Raw genomic sequence first — 20170 nt, 5'->3', positions numbered from 1 at the left:
GATTTGGATAGAAAGGGTGTTAGCCTCAACAGAATAGTGACATAGGGTTATTTATAAAGTTGAAAAAAACAGTGCTGTACAAAGAGCAGCAGAAATATGTACAAAGGCCACTGATTGCTTATTTCTCTTTTAACATTTATACATTCTTTTACTGGCATGTATAATGTTTGAAAACGGTAGTGGTCCTATTTTTGGGGGAGTTTCGCGTCGACGTTTCGACCCGTCTGGTGGTACTAGGGTAGCTGGGGACCTCGACCTGCGGGTCTTCCTCAGGACGTGTGTGGCACAAAAGAACTCCGTACCGTAGTTAATAAAAGCTGTGGGCCTACAATAAATTACAAAAGGCAATGTTCAGGTGGGTGCATAAGATGGATGTTAATTAAGAGGTGACCTCAACCTCAAATACTTCCTTACCCAAAATTTCTTTGTTGGGATGATCAGAAAACCTCATACACCTGGATGGTTATAGACGACTGAAGGGTCACAGTCTCGCTCCTTCAGTACCTAGGGAGGGGTATTATGTGTCAATTCTTCATATAATTATAATTAGGTATTCATTGAATTAATACCTCAAGTGTCATGTACAAAGGCTTACCGATTGGTGGTCGTGGGCCTTCCACCAAGATTATTCAGTTGAAGATGTCGACAGTAACATATACGTTTTAATCCGTTACTGTAAGGGAACATATGAATGCATGTATTTAGAAGGAGTCAATCAGTGTATTCGTCTGTTTATATTAAGAATAGCGGGGTGGTTCATACCTTTTAGGTGTCCGTGTGCAGGCATCTTAGTGAGTCTAGATGGGGTTCAATAAATGCGCCAGAGTTCCTGCAGAAACATGCAGAAGACGAATGCGACCTCGTGTTATATTGTTACAAGAGGGTACAGCGTGTTTTTAAATAAATGGTGATAATTGACCCATTATTTACCTTACGGAGTGGCGGCTTTCACTTAACAGTTGTTCACAAAAGACGATCTCACCCGGCAATGAATGACGCTGTATGGGGACATGAAAGAGAAGCGGTCACGTCAGAACCGGGTGCGGTTATCTCGCAACCTAACGGTCATTAACTCAGTTTGGAGGAATTGGTCTACGGGGAAAAGAAAGTCTTACCGTGAGTGTAACTATTCTGGCGGCGACTGCTCAAGTCAGGGGGCCTCGTAGCGCGGTGACGTCATACGGACGTTTTAAAGCATTTGAAAAAACGTCGACATAGAGAGTAGACTGTTGGATCTCAAAGAGAAGGAGTTGCTTAGCGCAGAGAACGGACTCGATATAGTCATGGCAACGGTGTTTACCGTAGATGCCAGACATGAGCAAAGATAAATTGAACTTTATTAGGGCGCTTATCTAGCAGATCCATGGTAGTTTTATCACTATTGGTAGTTGCTTTAAGAATAAATCGACATCGTGCAAGGGCTTCTAAGGGAACAGTTGTATGAATTTATACAATGCCCAGGTGTAAGACTATATACAATGCATCAGGGAAAACTCAGGGCAGTACACAGTGCGAGGATAATGCAGTATCCTAGTGGATAGTCAGTTGGGGTGCATCATCTATTGTTTAAAACTGCTACCTGTTTGCTGATTTCTTCGTATTCATTTAGCCCCCGCTTTATAGTGTCGAATAGATGGATAAAACGGCACTCACGAAGGCTCAATACATGACTGAAGTCTCCTCCTCTAGGGTTAGGTGTTACCTTTTCCAGGACACACCATTTAAGACTGTCAGGTGTATGTTCAAATTTTGAAAAGTGTTCCACAAGTGGTGCCCCCTGGGTCTTACATTTGATACGACTTACATGTTGCAATATGCGACACTTTACTTTTTGTGTAGTTTGCCCGATATATACAAACCCGCATGGGCATGTAATCGCATAAATAACCCCACTTGAATTACAGTTGCTGTGTTCTTTTAACACGTGTGTGTGGTTATTATGTTTGAAACATTTAATTTCTTGAGATAATGGGCATGCTTTACAATTCCCACATTTCACGAGGCCCTTTACTGGTGGAATTCCCCATAGGACAGTTTGACTTGGTGGATTTTTGCTGGGCAGGAGAGCTTTCACTACATAATCTCTTATATTTTTCGCCTTCTTAAAAGCATGTAGTGGCAATGGAGCATTGTCTATTTCATCAGCAATCATGTGCCAGTGCTGATTAATTATTTTTTTGATCTTATTACTCTTAGTGGAGTATGTGGTAACACATACTATTCGGTCTTCTTTTCGTTTCTGATTGTTTCTCACTTCTAAAAGGTGTTCTCTATGATTGTACCAGGCACGCTTACGTGCCTGTTTTAGAAGTCTAATCGGGTAGCCTCTGTCTACCAAACGGGATAGAAGGCCCGCTGATTCATTGAAGAAATCCTCCTTCCTGGTGCAATTCCTTCGCAACCTCAGGAACTGTCCGAAAGGGAGGTTGTCCCTGAGATTGCGAGGGTGGTGGCTGCTGTACCGGAGTAAGGTGTTCCGTTCACTACTCTTACGGTATAGGCCAGTGTACAACACACCTTGATCAGCATTAATTGTAATATCCAAAAAATTGATTTTTGTCTTATCAAATTCTACGGTAAATTGAATATCTGTGGACCGTGTGTTAAGCCACTCATGAAAAGAAATCAATTCCTCTGCGTTACCATTCCATACAATTAAAACGTCATCTATGTAACGTCGCCATAAACCTATATGGTTTAGGTACGGGTTGACATCATTGAGGACATTGGCTTGTTCGAAGGCATCCATAAAGATTATGGCCAGATTGGGGGCAAAGCTTGCCCCCATCGCCACTCCCTTAGTCTGAACGTAGTATTTATCTAGAAAGATGAAGAAATTTTTTGTCATTGCCAAGGTTAAAAGTTCAATGATAAATTTCGTCGGTACCCGATGGGGCGCCGGACGTGAGTTTAGCACATACTCAATAACTGTCAGGGCCTGCTTTTGCGGAATATTTGTATATAAGGATTGGATGTCCATTGTAGCAAGTAGGCTTGTTCTCGGGTCATATGAACGTCCATCTAAGAGCAAAATAGTTTGCATCGTATCTTTAAGATACGTACTTGTCTCCTCTGCTAAGGGTTTCAGGAATGTATCGATGTATTTACAGAGTGGCTCCAAGAGGGAGCCACAGCCTGAAATGATTGGTCTGCCCGGTGGATTCTGCATTCTTTTATGAATTTTTGGCAGAGTATAAATGGTTGGTGTTCTGGGGTGTTTGTTGTTGAGATATTCATACTCATGTTTATTGATAAAGCCCAAGTCTAATCCTTGTGTAGTGATAGAATTAATTTTCTTTTTTATTTCATTTGTCGGGTCCCCTCTCAATTTCGCATAGTTACCTTCAACTTCTAACTGGGCAAGAATTTCATTTGTGTATTGATCATAATTTTGTACGACAATGGCTCCGCCCTTGTCGGCTGGTTTAATTACTATATTGGCATTTTCTTTTAGCGTGGTGAGTGCTATTTTCTCTGCCTTGGTAATGTTGTATTTAACATATTGTCTCTCTGATACGGTGTTCTCTACATCTCTCAATACCAGTTGTTCAAAGGCCAAGATTTTTGGTGGCATTTGGTGGGCAGGAGGGTTGAATTTGGATGGTGGTCTAAGACCACTCCCAGAGAAAACAGGATTGTGTGGGACTTTTTGAAAAAAGTGTTTCAGTCTTATTTTTCTAAAGAAGTGGTGTAATTCCATTTTAAGATTGAAGGAATTGGGCATTGAGGTCGGTACAAAAGATAGGCCTTTTTCAAGTACACTCTGTTCGTCTTGGTGTAGCTCATAGTTTGAGAGATTGATTATTGGATTCTCTGGATTTCGAATTACCATCTGTAATGTTGTCTCCTGGTTTGTATCTCTCCGTGTGACTGTTGGAACTGTGTCTGGCCCCTGCCTCTGGTCTTGCCCCTGCCTCTGTTCCAGTTCTGTGATCTCGAGCCCCTGGGCCTCCCCCAGGGACGTCCTCGTCCTCGTGGTTCCCACCATTGTTCCTGCTCTAAAAAATTGGTTTGGTCTGGGTATTGATTCCCCGAATTGGTTGTATCAGTGCTAGTGCCTGCTTGTTCAGAATCACTGTCTGTGTTGTTGCCAAAAGAGGATCCTGAGAAAGTAGTGAATTGTCTGTATCCTCGTCTACCTCTACTGGAATAAGTCCCCGGTTGTTCTCTAGTGTAATACCCTTCCTGTAAGTATGGGTATACCACCTTCTTGTCAAAAAATTTGATGTCTTTGGCTACCTTGTCTAGCTTTGTAGCTTGGGCATATAGATCAAATTCACGTATTGTTTTTTCCACACGTTCTAAGGCCTCTTTGGCATTGATTAGTGCTTTATCTTCGATGATCTCTTTTTTGAGGTCAGCTATTTCTTTTATTAACCTCTCAGCTTCTATCACAGCTGTCTCAATCCCCAACACCATCCAGTGGCGTGAGCATGTATTGGAGACAAAGCTGAAATGTTCCTTGAACTTGGGGTTATCGACAAAAATTGCTGGCTCGTTTCTAACTCTTAACCCCACTGGGATCACATTTGCTTTAAGATACTTAGCCAAAGTATGCCCGTGGAGTCTCGTTCTTATTAATTTTTTCTCCAGACGTTCTAACTTGGCAACTTTCTCATTTAATGTGATATCAGTACTGTTAGTGTTATTCCCCAAAATACCACTGGCTCCCTCTTTACTCAATAGCTGGTCAATATAGTCTTCTGTGTAAGACAATGTTTCTTTTTCAGACATGGTATTTAAAGGGGGACACTCTGAGAAAGATTCCCAAACATATAATCATGTACTATGAACAACAGATGGACAAAAATTGATTCAACAATTACATACAACAATTAAACATTTAAAACAAAATAACCCTCGCAGGAATCCCTGCACAAGGTAACCATTATAGAAAATGGGGTAACCCAAAACGGTTTTTGGACCTGGGTAGTCAATATTGGCATAGAAACAATGGCCCAACCCGAAATCGATTATTAGCTCAATCAATCAGTACTCACAGTTGATTATTTTAGTGACTGAATAGGTGTTTCAGAATAATCACCTCTTGTAGATTTTATCAAACAACTTAGAAATGCATCCACCTTGGAAAATTAATTTATTCAAAAAATGAGGAGTTTTAATGAATTACTCCAACACAGCGATGAAAATTTCATATATACATTAGTAAAAAATTTTTAAACAACGAACGGTAACAAAGGGAGCAGTGTGCTTCTATAAAGGTGCCGGAAAAATAGAAAGAAAAAGTGATTTGGATAGAAAGGGTGTTAGCCTCAACAGAATAGTGACATAGGGTTATTTATAAAGTTGAAAAAAACAGTGCTGTACAAAGAGCAGCAGAAATATGTACAAAGGCCACTGATTGCTTATTTCTCTTTTAACATTTATACATTCTTTTACTGGCATGTATAATGTTTGAAAACGGTAGTTGAATGCTGGCGGTGTGCTTTGTTTGGAATGCTGGCTGTGTGCTTTGGTTTGAATGCTGGCCATGTGCTTTGCTTTGAATGCTGGCCGTGTGCTTTGGTTTGAATGCTGGCCGTGTGCTTTGGTTTGAATGCTGGCCGTGTGCTTTGGTTTGAATGCTGGCCGTGTGCCGTGTGCTTTGGTTTGAATGCTGGCCGTGTGCTTTGCTTTGAATGCTGGCCGTGTGCTTTGCTTTGAATGCTGGCCGTGTGCTTTGCTTTGAATGCTGGCCGTGTGCCGTGTGCTTTGCTTTGAATGCTGGCCGTGTGCTTTGGTTTGAATGCTGGCCGTGTGCCGTGTGCTTTGCTTTGAATGCTGGCTGTGTGCCGTGTGCTTTGCTTTGAATGCTGGCTGTGTGCCGTGTGCTTTGCTTTGAATGCTGGCCGTGTGCCGTGTGCTTTGGTTTGAATGCTGGCCATGTGCCGTGTGCTTTGCTTTGAATGCTGGCCGTGTGCTTTGGTTTGAATGCTGGCCGTGTGCCGTGTGCTTTGGTTTGAATGCTGGCTGTGTGCCGTGTGCTTTGCTTTGAATGCTGGCCGTGTGCTTTGGTTTGAATGCTGGCCGTGTGCCGTGTGCTTTGCTTTGAATGCTGGCCGTGTGCCGTGTGCTTTGCTTTGAATGCTGGCCGTGTGCTTTGCTTTGAATGCTGGCTGTGTGCTTTGGTTTGAATGCTGGCCGTGTGCCGTGTGCTTTGCTTTGAATGCTGGCCGTGTGCTTTGCTTTGAATGCTGGCCGTGTGCCGTGTGCTTTGGTTTGAATGCTGGCCGTGTGCCGTGTGCTTTGCTTTGAATGCTGGCCGTGTGCCGTGTGCTTTGCTTTGAATGCTGGCCGTGTGCTTTGGTTTGAATGCTGGCTGTGTGCCGTGTGCTTTGCTTTGAATGCTGGCCGTGTGCTTTGCTTTGAATGCTGGCCGTGTGCTTTGCTTTGAATGCTGGCCGTGTGCTTTGGTTTGAATGCTGGCCGTGTGCTTTGCTTTGAATGCTGGCCGTGTGCTGTGGTTTGAATGCTGGCCGTGTGCTTTGGTTTGAATGCTGGCCGTGTGCCGTGTGCTTTGCTTTGAATGCTGGCCGTGTGCTGTGGTTTGAATGCTGGCCGTGTGCCGTGTGCTTTGGTTTGAATGCTGGCCGTGTGCTTTGCTTTGAATGCTGGCCGTGTGCTGTGGTTTGAATGCTGGCCGTGTGCTTTGCTTTGAATGCCCTGATTGGCCTCTGTTTGGCCAGTAATGGCGGCTGAAGTAGTCTGGTGTTGTCCCATGCTCATAGGTGCTGCAATATGTGCGGGGGGGGGCATTCTTTCATAGCATGGGAAACGACAAATCTCTGAGATTCTCCCTACTCCACTTTCGGTGAATTTTGTTTCCCTGCCCTACTCAGGGATGTGGAATTCCTATAGCCCGACGCCCAGGACATATTGTTTGGGGTCAAGGGCAACAAGTTTTAATGTGTATTTTGTCCTTGGTACAAGTAGGCCCAACCCCCTGCAGCACAAACCCTTTGGCTGCCAGTTTACAGTACCACATTAAAGACCGGAGAAAGGCACTGCTTGCAGTTAAGTTAATATTTGTGTGCATATGTTAATGCTGTTCAAACTTATATTTATGGTTCATTAATTGAAAGCCTTTATTTTTAGGGTGAGGCCTCTAAGTAAATTTAAGTTCTGACTGCACTAATGACAGTGGTTCCAGTATAGAAATGTGTACACACGGTTTCAAAGTTTAGCAATATGAGGCTATGCATAATGCTCCCAGAATGCTCTCTGATTATAGGCAAATATTTGCAGAAGCTTGAAAGCAAGATTAATGATTCTTTGCTTTCAATATAAAATGTTCCTAAAAAATGAAAGTTGAAAAAAAACATTTTGCTAAACTACTGTAAAATTTCAGGTACCATTTCTTTGCAGCATCATTTAGTAAAATGTGTTGATGCATGCTAGTATTTCCCAAAAATATTCATATTGGAAAATCAGCGTAACCAGTTTCAATAAGATTTTGAGAAACAAAAATAAACAAGCACTGGCAATGCCAGTAGGTTCGAAATGGTAGTCGGCTTTTTAGTTTTGGCAATGTGTGACTTGTTTTGGCATGGTTTTTATAAAACCTTATTGATTTGAGAGCTGCAAGGCCCTCACCATTATAACAAACATTGCAAAAGCGACAATTATTTTTGGTCTCAAAAAAGCACACAATGCCACATTAGTTACTGGCACTGAACAAAACAACTGTGTGCCGATAAGCTCCTTATGAAAGAGCAGAATGCTGTCACTCACAGTGAAGCCAGCCGATACAGAGAGAGAGAATTTTAATAAACACAAAAGGTCATGGTTAACGCCAGACCAAATTAGGGGCCCAATTATTAAAGAAAGCCTCAAAAGTGCACCCATGGTATATGCCCTTGCATTAAGTGCAGCTATACGGCTTTCATGAATTCCCAAGAATTTACATAAGTAGGGCAAGAAATGGTACTCCTAGAAAATATTTGTGAACTGCATTTTAGCATGAGCAAATATGCATGTGTAGATTTGCTCATGCGAAAACCTGAGTGTTTGCAAGTTTATTTCCCTCCAACACTTTTTCCCCCAACTCTGGAAGAAGGTTTACGTCTGCCATTGTCAAGAGTAAATTTCCAACATTTCTCAGTATGGGAAAAGATTAGAGAAGAGTTGTTGAAAACCCTTAAAAAATGCAAGTTAGTAGGTTTGCACATACTCAAAAGGACATCCCAACCCTGGAACTATTGCTTTCCCACTACCTTCAGTCCCAGTATGTAGATCTGCAAAAATGTGACAACATAAAGGGATTGCTGGTATTCAATCACTCCTATGGTATGAGCCCTGGCATTATCAGAGAGGCTATATAAGAGAGCTTATATAATGAGTTTGCTGCCATAATTTGTCGCCGCACTACAAGTAGATTTATGAAGCAAATTGCCCCATGGACAAGTAGATATTTTAATAAATCCCACACCCCTGCCTACTCATTAGGTCTTCCGGTGAAATGTTTTCTTATTTGTACAAATGTTGTGTACTCTACTATGTAAATACTTTCAATTTGTGAACTGCTCTGTGCTCTAACACTAATCTTTGTTGCCTATTTCCCTCCCATCTATACTTATTCTCCCACCTATTAATGGTTCCACGCCATTTATTTCCTGCGTCGTTTACCTTGTTGAATTCGTTCACTCTGTTTGTCCTGCCACCCCTGCTACATACATGCATTCGATGTCAAATACCATCGTGGGATTCAGGTGGGATCAGGTCAGCTGCCCGGCCATTGTCTAGATTGCCTTCAGTGTTGGGAGGAGGAACAATCAGTTGCATTTCAGTCTCATCACAATGGCTCATGGCAGTGCCCGGTCCATCGGGGTCGAGCGAGCACTTTGGAAGCGGATTCTAAGCTTGTGGCGGCAAAGTACAGCCGCGAGGGAGGATGATCATTTGAAAGGATTTAGAATCTGCCGTCGTTTTTGAGCAATGTTGCTTGTTTCAAACAACTCCGAGTATTGTTCCTTAAGGGGCTGAATTGTGACGTGTACAGAACAGGAGTGGCAGTGGGACAGTACATGCTGCTTCCTTCCTTTGAGATGCTAAACGGACGTCTGTGGTTTTGTGGCTAGTTTGCTGTGCAGTCTGCTGCCATCTAGTGTTGGGTTCAGAGTATTGCAGCTTGTTTCTCTTTGTATTTTTGTTTCCGGATTGGCTGGCATCACAATACTGTTACGTCGCCTTACACTCACAGCTCCTAGCATACTCCAACCTACATTACGGGTCTTAGGAAAGGTCACCAGCCTTTCAAAGAAAATCACTTGGGACGGCCATTGATCTAGATATTAGTCTTAACTTGCATTGATCAGTCCCACCATTTAGACACAGACACGCGCATAGACACTTTTTGTGATTCCGTTCATGGGTGATGGGCGCTTCAGATGCGGATTCGTCACTCATATATTCTCGCTGTGCCACTTGAGTCGGGTCCGGGCGTCAGGCAGCATAGCAGGAGACTGTTTAAACAAGTAAACCCTGTCCAGAGCTTAATTAGGGAAAAAATAAGTACAGGGGCCCTCGTCAGGAGACCACTGCTGCTTGCACCAGCCCATTGCTGTGAGCTCTGCCTATGACGGAAAGAACACAACTACTAACAATGAAACCCTACAAGTGTGACAATTGTGTATTCCAGGCCCCCAGAACTCTAGTAATGACCTGGAAGGCTGGTAATAGCCATTTTAAGGCATACTGAATTAATACTCTACACAACAAGGAGCTATAGAGGGATACAGATCCGGTCGCCCTCCACTCAACAATCAACAACAAGACCTGATCTACGTGGGCAATCCAATCTCCACTTTCTGATTGAGAATGGGAGTATACTTTCTCCTTCACCAACAACCCTTCATATAATACAGATATCATATAATACAGATATTGTCCTACTCATAGTCGCCCTCTCATTTTAATCCTTTTTTAATTTTTCAAACATTTACAAAAGAAAAGAAAAAGAAAACCCCCTCTCAGTAACCAGTCACTGTGTTCACCTAGAATATCCTCGACTTCAACAGGTATATATCACACAAAAATGTGCATCAGTGTTAATGAAAAAATGTGTGAAAAACAAGGTAGCATCTCACGTGCGCACCACCAGAGGAGCTTACTAGTTATTTGTTGCCAGTTATGCCCATGTTTCTCATCATTGGTCACTACCTTGCAAAAAAATAAACAATAATGTGGGTGTCCAGAAAACCAGTGAAACCAGTGCATATGTGTGTACTGATCACACAATATAACCCTGTGAGAATTAAAATTGAGTTAATAACCAACTGCTTTTGTGCTTTTCTCTATATTAGACAAATGGCGCCGCCATATGGCAGACTGTCATAAGCCCCAATGTTGAAAATTAAGTGGAGGTGCCGAGCATCGGAAACCACTGGCTTAAATTAAGCACTATCCCTGTCCCTGATGTGATGAGACGTCCAGTGTAAATGTGAGCCTTTTCAGCACGATCATAAATGTTCTTGCTCACTCGACCCTCTCAGAAAACCGAAACATGTACTCACATTTACACTGGACGTCTCATTTTATTTATGTTTGCAAAAAAAAGTTTGGGGATGCCGGAATGGTTCTTGAAAAACCTGAACTGTTCAGGCCAATCCATGACTTCTGGGCACCTTAGTTTGACATGCCACTGGGTTTCCTTTGGAGTTCCTGTCGATGTATTTTCTTGTTTCTTCCGGTCCGGTTTCTTCCCTGTGGGATGAAACACAATGGGTTTCTTTTTGGGGTTGGCTGGAGCCTGCTGCTGTTTCTTCGTCTCTCGCAAGGTGCTTGGTGTGGCGTAACTTCCGGTGTGAAGTCGTCTCCTCATTTGCCCTCAGGAATCCTGTTGAACTTAAACACCATAAACAAAGAGAGAGCTGGCAAACCTCGGGTTAACATTTAGGAGCTGTTAAACCTTAAGTGCTTTGCTTCAAGGCACTCCGCTCCAAACACTGAACATTATCCAGATAGTGCTCCAATGTCCCTTTATTTTTATTTAGCCGTTACTACTAGGTAATTACATGGTGCCTTCAGACACCTTGAATGGATGAATGGACTGCCTGCACTAGAAGGCCTCCTGTGTGGTGCCTAAGGTGCCCTTCAGGCCCCATTTCAAAGTCCTTCTCTGAGAGGCCCATCAGTACTTTCTTACTTAGATTTCGTAATAAATGCAGCTTAGGAACCATAACCCTCCAAGTTCCTGGTGACACCTTATGAATTCTAGACTCAAAAAAATCTGCATATTTGTTTTTTTTTATAGAACTTGTCGGTAACTGTCAACACAGTTACCCACCAGACCTATCTCCCTTCCTCTCCTTCAGAATGGGGAAGAAAACATACATTCTGAAATACATTTTTTCCCACAGAAATATCACCATCAAAAGTGTAAATATATATATTTTTTAAGTATTCAGTTAGATCTCCGACATTGCCACCAAACTGCAAGGTACAGCGAGGTTCAGTCTCATCCATTGTACTGTTTGAACTGTACAAGGATCCACTTGGTCCGATGCTGCAGGAGAAAGGATTGCCCGTACCCCAGTGCACTGATGATACATAATCATATCTCAAGGCGATCTTATTGGTCCGCCTGGGTTTCAGTGAGTGGGATCCTTTTACACATGGGCAGGAGGTTCATGGGTCGTGGTCACACCTGTTCTACTAGCCTGTCTGTTTTCTTCAGGTACCCGATGCCCTTCACCTCTGTGTTAACCAACTGGCCCTGTATCTGTTGCAGGTCCATGAAGGTGTCCGACCCTTGATGGGCCTTCGTACAGCAATTCTAGTCTCCTGTATGTCTCTTATTGCTAGTACTTATCTGTGGTGTCTGAGCTTCTCCTGTGTTTTCTTTAGTTGGTGTTTAACACGAGACGCTGCGCTTGTTGGTTTTCCTATTGGCCTGCCTTATCCATCTTTACCTTACTTTGAATTTGCTCATCTCTGGAAAGAGTATCCAGAGTGCAAGGGTATTTCAGTCATTTATCGCATATCAGTGTTCCTGTTGTAACACATAATGAACAGGCTGTTCTGACCACACCATCAAAAAAGGGTCATGCAACTTATAACCCAAACGAGTGTAATGATGTGTGTAAGAGATAAAAAGGGACACAGCTAGAGGTCTCCTGCTACTCATCCCATGTTTTGTGTCCTCATCAATAAACGAACCTGCTTCTCTCCCATTTCCTCTTTAAATCGCATGGGTGGTTGAGATTGTAAGCGAGGGAGTCTTCTCTAGAGCACTTGCTCTTCTTGACTAATGTAACTTTAAAAAGAATCCTTTGGTGGTACTGGCTGCAGTATTTTGTGACAGAGCAGAAGTTCTACAAAAGCCTGGATCGATTAATTTATTTTTGTTTGCTTTGCAGAACACACAAGCAAAGTAAAAACGCTTTTTCCCACCGAGAAGAGCACTTGCGTTACAAACACTGTTGTCTTTTATAACCCATTCTATGATAATCTCCGAGTGTCATGTAACAGCATACTCAGCTGTTAACATGTGGCCGGGCTACTGATATTAACTCATTCGCTTCCCATAAAAGAGCAAGGCTTTCTAATTACCACAGACATCAGTCATGGCAGACGTGTATTAAAATGTTCTCCCCCCCCCCACCTAATGCATCCTGCACTTACCACCTCCACATCATTTTTCACTGTATTAAGTAGATATGTAGCACTGTTCACATATCAAGAGATGCTCTTCATCATCATAGATTCCATGCAGCTAAGCATGTGGGAGCAGGCCTGCCTGGGTTTCCTGGGCCATGCAAACTTTTCTACATTTCCATAGTTTCCAGCTCAAAAAGTCAAGATTTCCGTTTTATGGCCCTCATCTTGAAATTTCTACTTCACTTCTGCTACTTGTTATATGTCCGCAAGAAGGGAAAGGATACAGCACAGAAATTCTTCAAAAGGAAAAAAGTAAGCATCTTGTTCTTGAAAATCAGAGGATGGCCCTTTTTTTTGTGTTCAAATCTTTTTTATTAGACAATGAAGGGAAAAAGTAAAAGAAGTCATTTTTGGACCAATAATACATACAATCATGTCAGTACATTATTGAGATCAAGGAAATAAGAACTAAGAATAACACATAAGAGAGAATTAAATAAATAAATATTTTTTTTTTAAAAAAAAGCAATAAAAATGGAGTAACACACCGCTCTATCCAGAGCCACACCGTAGGACGGTTGTATAGTCAATCATCAGGATGATATTGTGATTTCAAGAGACATTGTATTTACAGGAGGTGTGTCCGAAATGGTTATGACCACCAGATTACAGTTCCGCAGTACGATGTGAGGGAACAGCAACCCCGTGCTCTCGGTGTGGGTTTGATTAACAGTTAGTTTTCCAAAATAAAATATACAGCATGTAAGCAACCATCTTATTCATGCATATTATGTCACGAATACAGCTTATGAAACCACAATGGAACTCAACAGGGCAATAGCAGAATCATACCTACAGTATAGTAGTGTGTTGAGCAACTATAGCGTAGCAGTATGTCTCCGGGTGGGCACTCATCGGGCGTTCTCGGGTGTCTAGTGTTTACTTGGGCACTTCACGGTGGGTCAAAGGAAAAGGAGACTATGTCCAGGGAGGTCCACAGTTTCTTGTTGGTAACTTGCCAGGGAGATGAGTGTAAAGCGGGATTATCCACTCCTCTGATACAGGATAACCACTCCTTCCAAGCAGTGAAAGACCTCTGAGGCTGCTTTCCAGTGACAGAGGACCACCTTACACCCCAGGGTTAGTAGGAGGTCGAGGAGTTGGCGATCATGATCTTTTATTAACATCGGGTCAATGGCACCCAGAATTATGTAGATAAATTCCCTCTTTGGTTTGATGGCAAATACGTGTTCAATGTAGTCAAAGATATTGGACCAGTACTTGTGTAGCATAGGACAGTTGAACAGCATGTGCGGCAGGTCACCATCAGCTAGGGAGCAGTTCCAACACGTGGGGGTTTCTTTTAGATTAAGTTTCAATAATTTTTGTGGGGTCCAAAACACTCTGTTAAGTCTCATGTATTTGGTTTGCGAGAGGATTGGAGAGACTTTGCGTGTAAGAGCCGAAGCGTGGATCCTGTCCCAATCAATAACTATCCCTGTATTGTTAGGCTCTGTTTCCCATTTAAGTTCGTTTCGTCTCAGTGATTTGCTTGGTGTCGGCGCGAGCAATTTGTAAACCTTTGAAACAAAGTGTCCTGATTGCAAGTGGGGGCGCGTCAACTTCAACCAAGGTGTTGAGAGCGTGAACGGCCGTGTGGACAGAGCTGACTTTAATTTTAGCAATGTGTAGAAGTCAATTGGCTGAAGGGAGTATTTCGATTGGATCGTTGCAAAAGGCAGTGGCGTGTGCCCATCGAACAGATCCGATACTACATTAATTCCTTTGTCTGACCAGTGTTCCCAGTTAGGGGGTGAACCATTGACCTTTATAAGTGGGTTACGCCATAGAGATGAAGAAGCCGACGACTTTATCTGGAGGCCAGATTTATGCGTTTGGTCAAGTCTCAGGAGAGCTCTTTTGGTGTTGGGCATGATGTACTTTGAATGTGTGAGGTATGATAAATCCATGGTGAGTGTCGCCGCAAGTGGGGCTTTGCCTATAATCGACTTTTCAATATTGATCCACAACGGCGTGTAGGTAGGATCTTCAACGAGCCAGGAAGACCCCTGCTTACACAAGAAAGTGGTTTGATAGTTTCTGAAGTTGGGTAAGCCTAAACCACCTTTAAGCTTTGGAAGCTGCAATTTTTTCATAGAGATTCTTGGTTTCTTCCCTTTCCATAGGAAGTTACTAAGTAATTTGTCTATTTTTTGTAGGAAGTCTTCTGTGAAGGTCATGGGGAGCATGCTCGCCATATAGTTAAAGGGGTGATCATCATCTTTTCTGTCTCCGTTCTACCCCACCACGACAGGAATTTCGGGGACCATCCTTCCAATAGTTTTTGTACTTTCTTAAATAATATATCTTCATTAATTTTTAGAGTCGTGATTACGTCTTTTTTTCAAATTCCAAGCCCAGGTATTTAAAGCTCTTTGGCTGCCAGGTAAGTCCAGAGTCGGCTAAAATATTTTTATCGCCCATATTATTTAGCATTTTCACCTCGGTTTTGTCCTTGTTGAGGGAGTATCCGGACACACAGGAGAACTCTTTGATCGTGGAGAGCAAGGCAGGTATAGCTCGATCTGCCTGTTCATTCATGACCAAAACATCATCGGCATATGCCGTGAGCTTGATAGTACATTCTTTGAACTGAACCCCTGCGATGTCCGCATTCTCCCGGATTTGGTATAGAAAGGGTTCTATTGCCAGGAGGAATAGTGATGGGGACAGGGGGCACCCCTGTCTAGTCCCTTGTTCTAGTTTGAAAGGGGAGGAAAAGGCTCCACCAGCCCTTACTCTAGCAGTGGGGCATGAATATAGCGACATTACCATTTTAGTAAATAGAGGACCCAACCCGAATTTATGAAGGACTGCCTCCAGGTATGTCCAGTCCACTTTATCGAACGCCTTTTCTGCGTCGAGTGTAATCGCTGCAGTAGGCGTGGAGAGAAGCTTAGCTTTATCGATTTACAGGAGCTAGGATTCTGGTATTATCGCTTGACAATCTATTTTTCAAGAAGCCAGCTTGTGAAGGGTGTATTAAGGACGGGAGCACCTTCTGGATGCGTCTTGCTAGGATTGAAGCCAACAACTTACAATCCAAGTTTATCAACGAGATGGGCCTGTAATTTTTAGTTAGTTTCGAGTCCTTCCCTTCCTTGGGTATCACAGCTATCACTGCTTCAGCTAACGTTCCTTTCACTACTCCGGTAGTACTAATCTCGTGGAACACGTCTAAAATTGGTGACTTAAGGGTTTGGGCAAAGCATTTATAAAATTGTGCCGTAAACCTGTCTGGTCCGGGGGCCTTCCGACTCTTAATGGACTTGATCGCATTAGTGACTTCTATCTCCGATATTGGTTCGTTTAAGGATTCTTGTTGTGAGGGCGTAAGTGTTGGTAGTGCACATTTGGAGAGGTAGTCCTCCACTCTCTCTCTCCCCACGTTCGCATTCTTAGCGTACAGTTTCTCATAGAAGTTCTTAAATAAGTTGGCAATTTTATTGGGATCTGAAGTGGGGGTGCCTGTATCATCCAGTAGAGAAGTGATCGTATTTTTTTGAATTTTAAATTTAAGGTAGGCCGCTAAACCTTTTCCTGCTTTATTAGATTCGCAGATTTTAAAACGTTTTCTTCTATCTAACCATACTCCTGCCTTTTCAATTACTAGTTTATTGTAGATATATTTTTGATTGGACAGGTCAGTCAATAACTTGGCACTTCTACTATTTAAATATTCGTGTTTGAGTTTTGAGATGTCTTTTTCTAGTTTTAAAAGGGCAGCATTGCGATTTTTATTAATTGCGGATGATATTTTTATGATGAGTCCCCTTATGGTGGTCTTTAATGCTTCCCAGCGAATTAAGTCTGAGGTGTCTCCCTTTTTATTGGTTTTTAAGAATTCCTTGAGAGCGTTCCCTATGGTTTCTCTATGTTTCTCATCATTCAAAATGGCCTCATTAAGGCGCCACATTGACTGACGAATTGTCGGTTTGACATTAGTTAGGGTGAGTGATATACAAGAGTGGTCGGAGACAAGTCTTGGTGCGATGTCTGTGTCCTCTATTCTGGCTACAGCGTTCCTAGTTATAAATATGTAATCAATTCTTGAAAAGGAGTCATGGGGCGGGGAGTAAAAGGAGTAGTTCCTACCCTCCGGGTTTTGAATACGCCATGTGTCTACCATATGAAACCCCTTTGAAACCATTACTTGACATAAACAAGTCCACACTCCAGGGTGGTCCCTTGGAAGCTTCCCGACAATATACATTAGATGATATTTAGTCCTCTCTTTCGACTCTGAAACCTCTGTGTCTACCCTGATTTGAATGAACAAGGATAATACAAATGAGTCGATACAAAACCTAATTCATTAACTCTATTCCGAAGCCTACTATTAACTAGCAATGAAACCAAGCCTAACCTCAGTCCAAGGCTTAACCTTACTCCAAACCCCTAGGTAAATGCTAACCATGTGCACTAATCTGTCTACTGGTCCTGAAACCTGGCCTTAAATCTATGTTCAGTTCCAATAAACTAGATTTATAATTTCGGTAAAAAAAGAAACCTCACCCCAGGTGGGACACCACGGTCTCCCTTTGTGGGCAGAGCTGACAGAGGAATGAGTGCTGTGCCTTGTCAGTAGTGGGGCCCAAAAACCAAAACAAAAAAGGATTCTTGTGTTTTAAATCAATATTCCAAAGTTAAAATATGTCGGCTATACAGTTTTGATATTTGGGTTTTATATGTATTTGCTTTTATATATTATGGCTGAACCGCAGAGCACCAGGAACTATTATTCAAGGCCTAGGAGATCTTGTTGAATAATTGTTGAGGCAAATAATTATTTAGTTACTGATATGAATCTTCAGCAGAAAAAGACCTGTGAATTCTGATTAACTGTCGAAAAAACTGAAAGAAGACTTGTCTTTTTTTGTCCTACTTGAGCAATTTCCAAAATAACTAGCGTTTTGCTTTCCCATGTGTTTCCTCTTGTGAGGTAAATATATTTGTCTGTGGGCAAAGTGCATCTCTCTGTCTAGAAAAGGCATCTCTCTGTCGGGAAAGGGCATCTCTGTCGGGAAAGGGCATCTCTCTGTCGGGAAAGGGCATCTCTCTGTCGGGAAAGGGCATCTCTCTGTCGGGAAAGGGCATCTCTCTGTCGGGAAAGGGCATCTCTCTGTCGGGAAAGGGCATCTCTCTGTCCGGAAAGTGCAAAAGTGCATCTCTCTGTGGGGAAAGTGCTTCTCTCTCTGTGGAAAGTGCTTCTCTCTCTGTGGAAAGTGTTTCTCTCTCTGTGGAAAGTGTTTCTCTCTCTGTGGAAAGTGCATCTCTCTCTGTGGAAAGTGCATCTCTCTGTGGAAAGTGCATCTCTCTGTGTGGAAAGTGCTTCTCTCTGCGGGTATAGTGCATCTCTGCGGGTATAGTGCATCTCTTTGTGGGGAAAGTGCATCTCTCTGCGGGGAAAGTGCATCTCTCTGCGGGGAAAGTGCATCTCACTGCGGGGAAAGTGCATCTCACTGCGGGGAAAGTGCATCTCACTGCGGGGAAAGTGCATCTCTCTGCGGGGAAAGTGCATCTCTCTGCGGGGAAAGTGCATCTCTCTGCGGGGAAAGCGCATCTCTCTGCGGGGAAAGCGCATCTCTCTGCGGAGAAAGCGCATCTCTCTGCAGGGAAAGCGCATCTCTCTGCGGGGAAAGCGCATCTCTCTGCGGGGAAAGCGCATCTCTCTGCGGGGAAAGCGCATCTCTCTGCGGGGAAAGCGCATCTCTCTGCGGGGAAAGCGCATCTCTCTGCGGGGAAAGCGCATCTCTCTGCGGGGAAAGCGCATCTCTCTGCGGGGAAAGTGCATCTCTCTGTGGGGAAAGTGCTTCTCTCTGTGGGGAAAGTGCTTCTCTCTCTCTGTGGAAAGTGTTTCTCTCTCTGTGGAAAGTGCATCTCTCTCTGTGGAAAGTGCATCTCTCTGTGGAAAGTGCATCTCTCTGTGTGGAAAGTGCATCTCTCTGTGTGGAAAGTGCTTCTCTCTGCGGGTATAGTGCATCTCTGCGGGTATAGTGCATCTCTGCGGGTATAGTGCATCTCTTTGTGGGGAAAGTGCATCTCTCTGCGGTAAAAGTGCATCTCTCTGCGGGAAAAGTGCATCTCACTGCGGGGAAAGTGCATCTCACTGCGGGGAAAGTGCATCTCACTGCGGGGAAAGTGCATCTCACTGCGGGGAAAGTGCATCTCTCTGCGGGGAAAGCGCATCTCTCTGCGGGGAAAGCGCATCTCTCTGCGGGGAAAGCGCATCTCTCTGCGGGGAAAGCGCATCTCTCTGCGGGGAAAGCGCATCTCTCTGCGGGGAAAGCGCATCTCTCTGCGGGGAAAGCGCATCTCTCTGCGGGGAAAGCGCATCTCTCTGCGGGGAAAGCGCATCTCTCTGCGGGGAAAGCGCATCTCTCTGTGGGGAAAGCGCATCTCTCTGCGGGGAAAGCGCATCTCTCTGCGGGGAAAGCGCATCTCTCTGCAGGGAAAGTGCACCTCTCTGCACAAGCCCACTGCAGCAGTCCTTTGAAGACTTGATCGGGCATATGCAGACGCTTTATTAATCCGAAAGAGACACGTTAGTGATAGATTCCTTACCTTAGAATATCCCCAGGCGTCAGACTGGATCCGGATTTTTTTTGCGTAGCAGTAGCCATGCGCGTCAGTAGGTGTCGTCCGCGGCTCCGCGTCCGTTGTGGGTGCCGTGATGACGTCGTCTGAGTACTTAGACGCCGCTTCCGCGTGCTGACGTCAGTTCTTCTTTTTCTTTTTTCCGCGCCAGCTAGCGCACATCTGGAAAAAGTTGTACCCAAGTCACTTTTTGACTAACCTTTTGAAATCCTTTTTGATCCATTTTTTTTTAATCCATTTTTCGAAGTCTATCGACTCCCAACGGTGCCGGTAGGGATGCCCGGGTTCAAGCCTTGCACCGACTGCAACCGACTGATGTCGGTTACCGACCCACATCGCCGGTGCCTGCACTGTTTGGGCCTGGACCACGACGACAAGTCCTGCTCCGACTGCCGGGCCCTGACGTCTAAGGCTAGACGGGAGCGGTCCCGTAAGCGACTCGAGCTTCGGCAGTCTGCCCCGTGCCGCTCGAGGTCCCGGTCCGAAAGAGGGTCGAGGGACCGGTCGCGGGGCCGGAGCCAACACAGTTCCGGGAGTCGTCTTCGGGCTCGAAGTCCTCAGGTAAGAGGCACAAGAAGTCAGAGGCACCATCGTTCTTCTGACTCCCCCCCCCGACACTCGCGCGACGCGGACGGAGGTTCGGGCGACACCGCCCACGCGGCTCCGCTAGAGCTGTAGGTGTCGCGGCCTACCCCACACCCGCCGGTCCCTGGGCAGGACGCAACGCCGGGGGAGATTGCTGACTTCCTCATGGCCATGAGGTCGCTCGCTCCTCCGTCGGGTTCCGCGGCGCCTTCGGGCCAAGCGGCTCTGTCTGGGTCCCCACGCAGGCCTGGTGCTTCGGCCCCGGCGCCGTCGGCGACTTCAGTCCCGACGCCACAGGGCCGCCGGTCGACCTCACGACCTCGCCGGCGTC

General features: G+C 44.3%; 1 protein-coding gene across 1 annotated transcript in view; it reads left to right on the top strand.

The window, feature by feature from the left end:
* The window catches only part of PDPK1 (3-phosphoinositide dependent protein kinase 1), a 288661-nt gene that overhangs the window by 201118 nt on the left and 67373 nt on the right, over window positions 1-20170 (top strand). The window lies entirely within an intron of this gene.

Source organism: Lissotriton vulgaris, chromosome 10, assembly GCF_964263255.1.
Source record: "Lissotriton vulgaris chromosome 10, aLisVul1.2, whole genome shotgun sequence".
Classification (NCBI taxonomy): domain Eukaryota; kingdom Metazoa; phylum Chordata; class Amphibia; order Caudata; family Salamandridae; genus Lissotriton; species Lissotriton vulgaris.
This window is presented reverse-complemented; position numbering and strand designations above follow the sequence as displayed.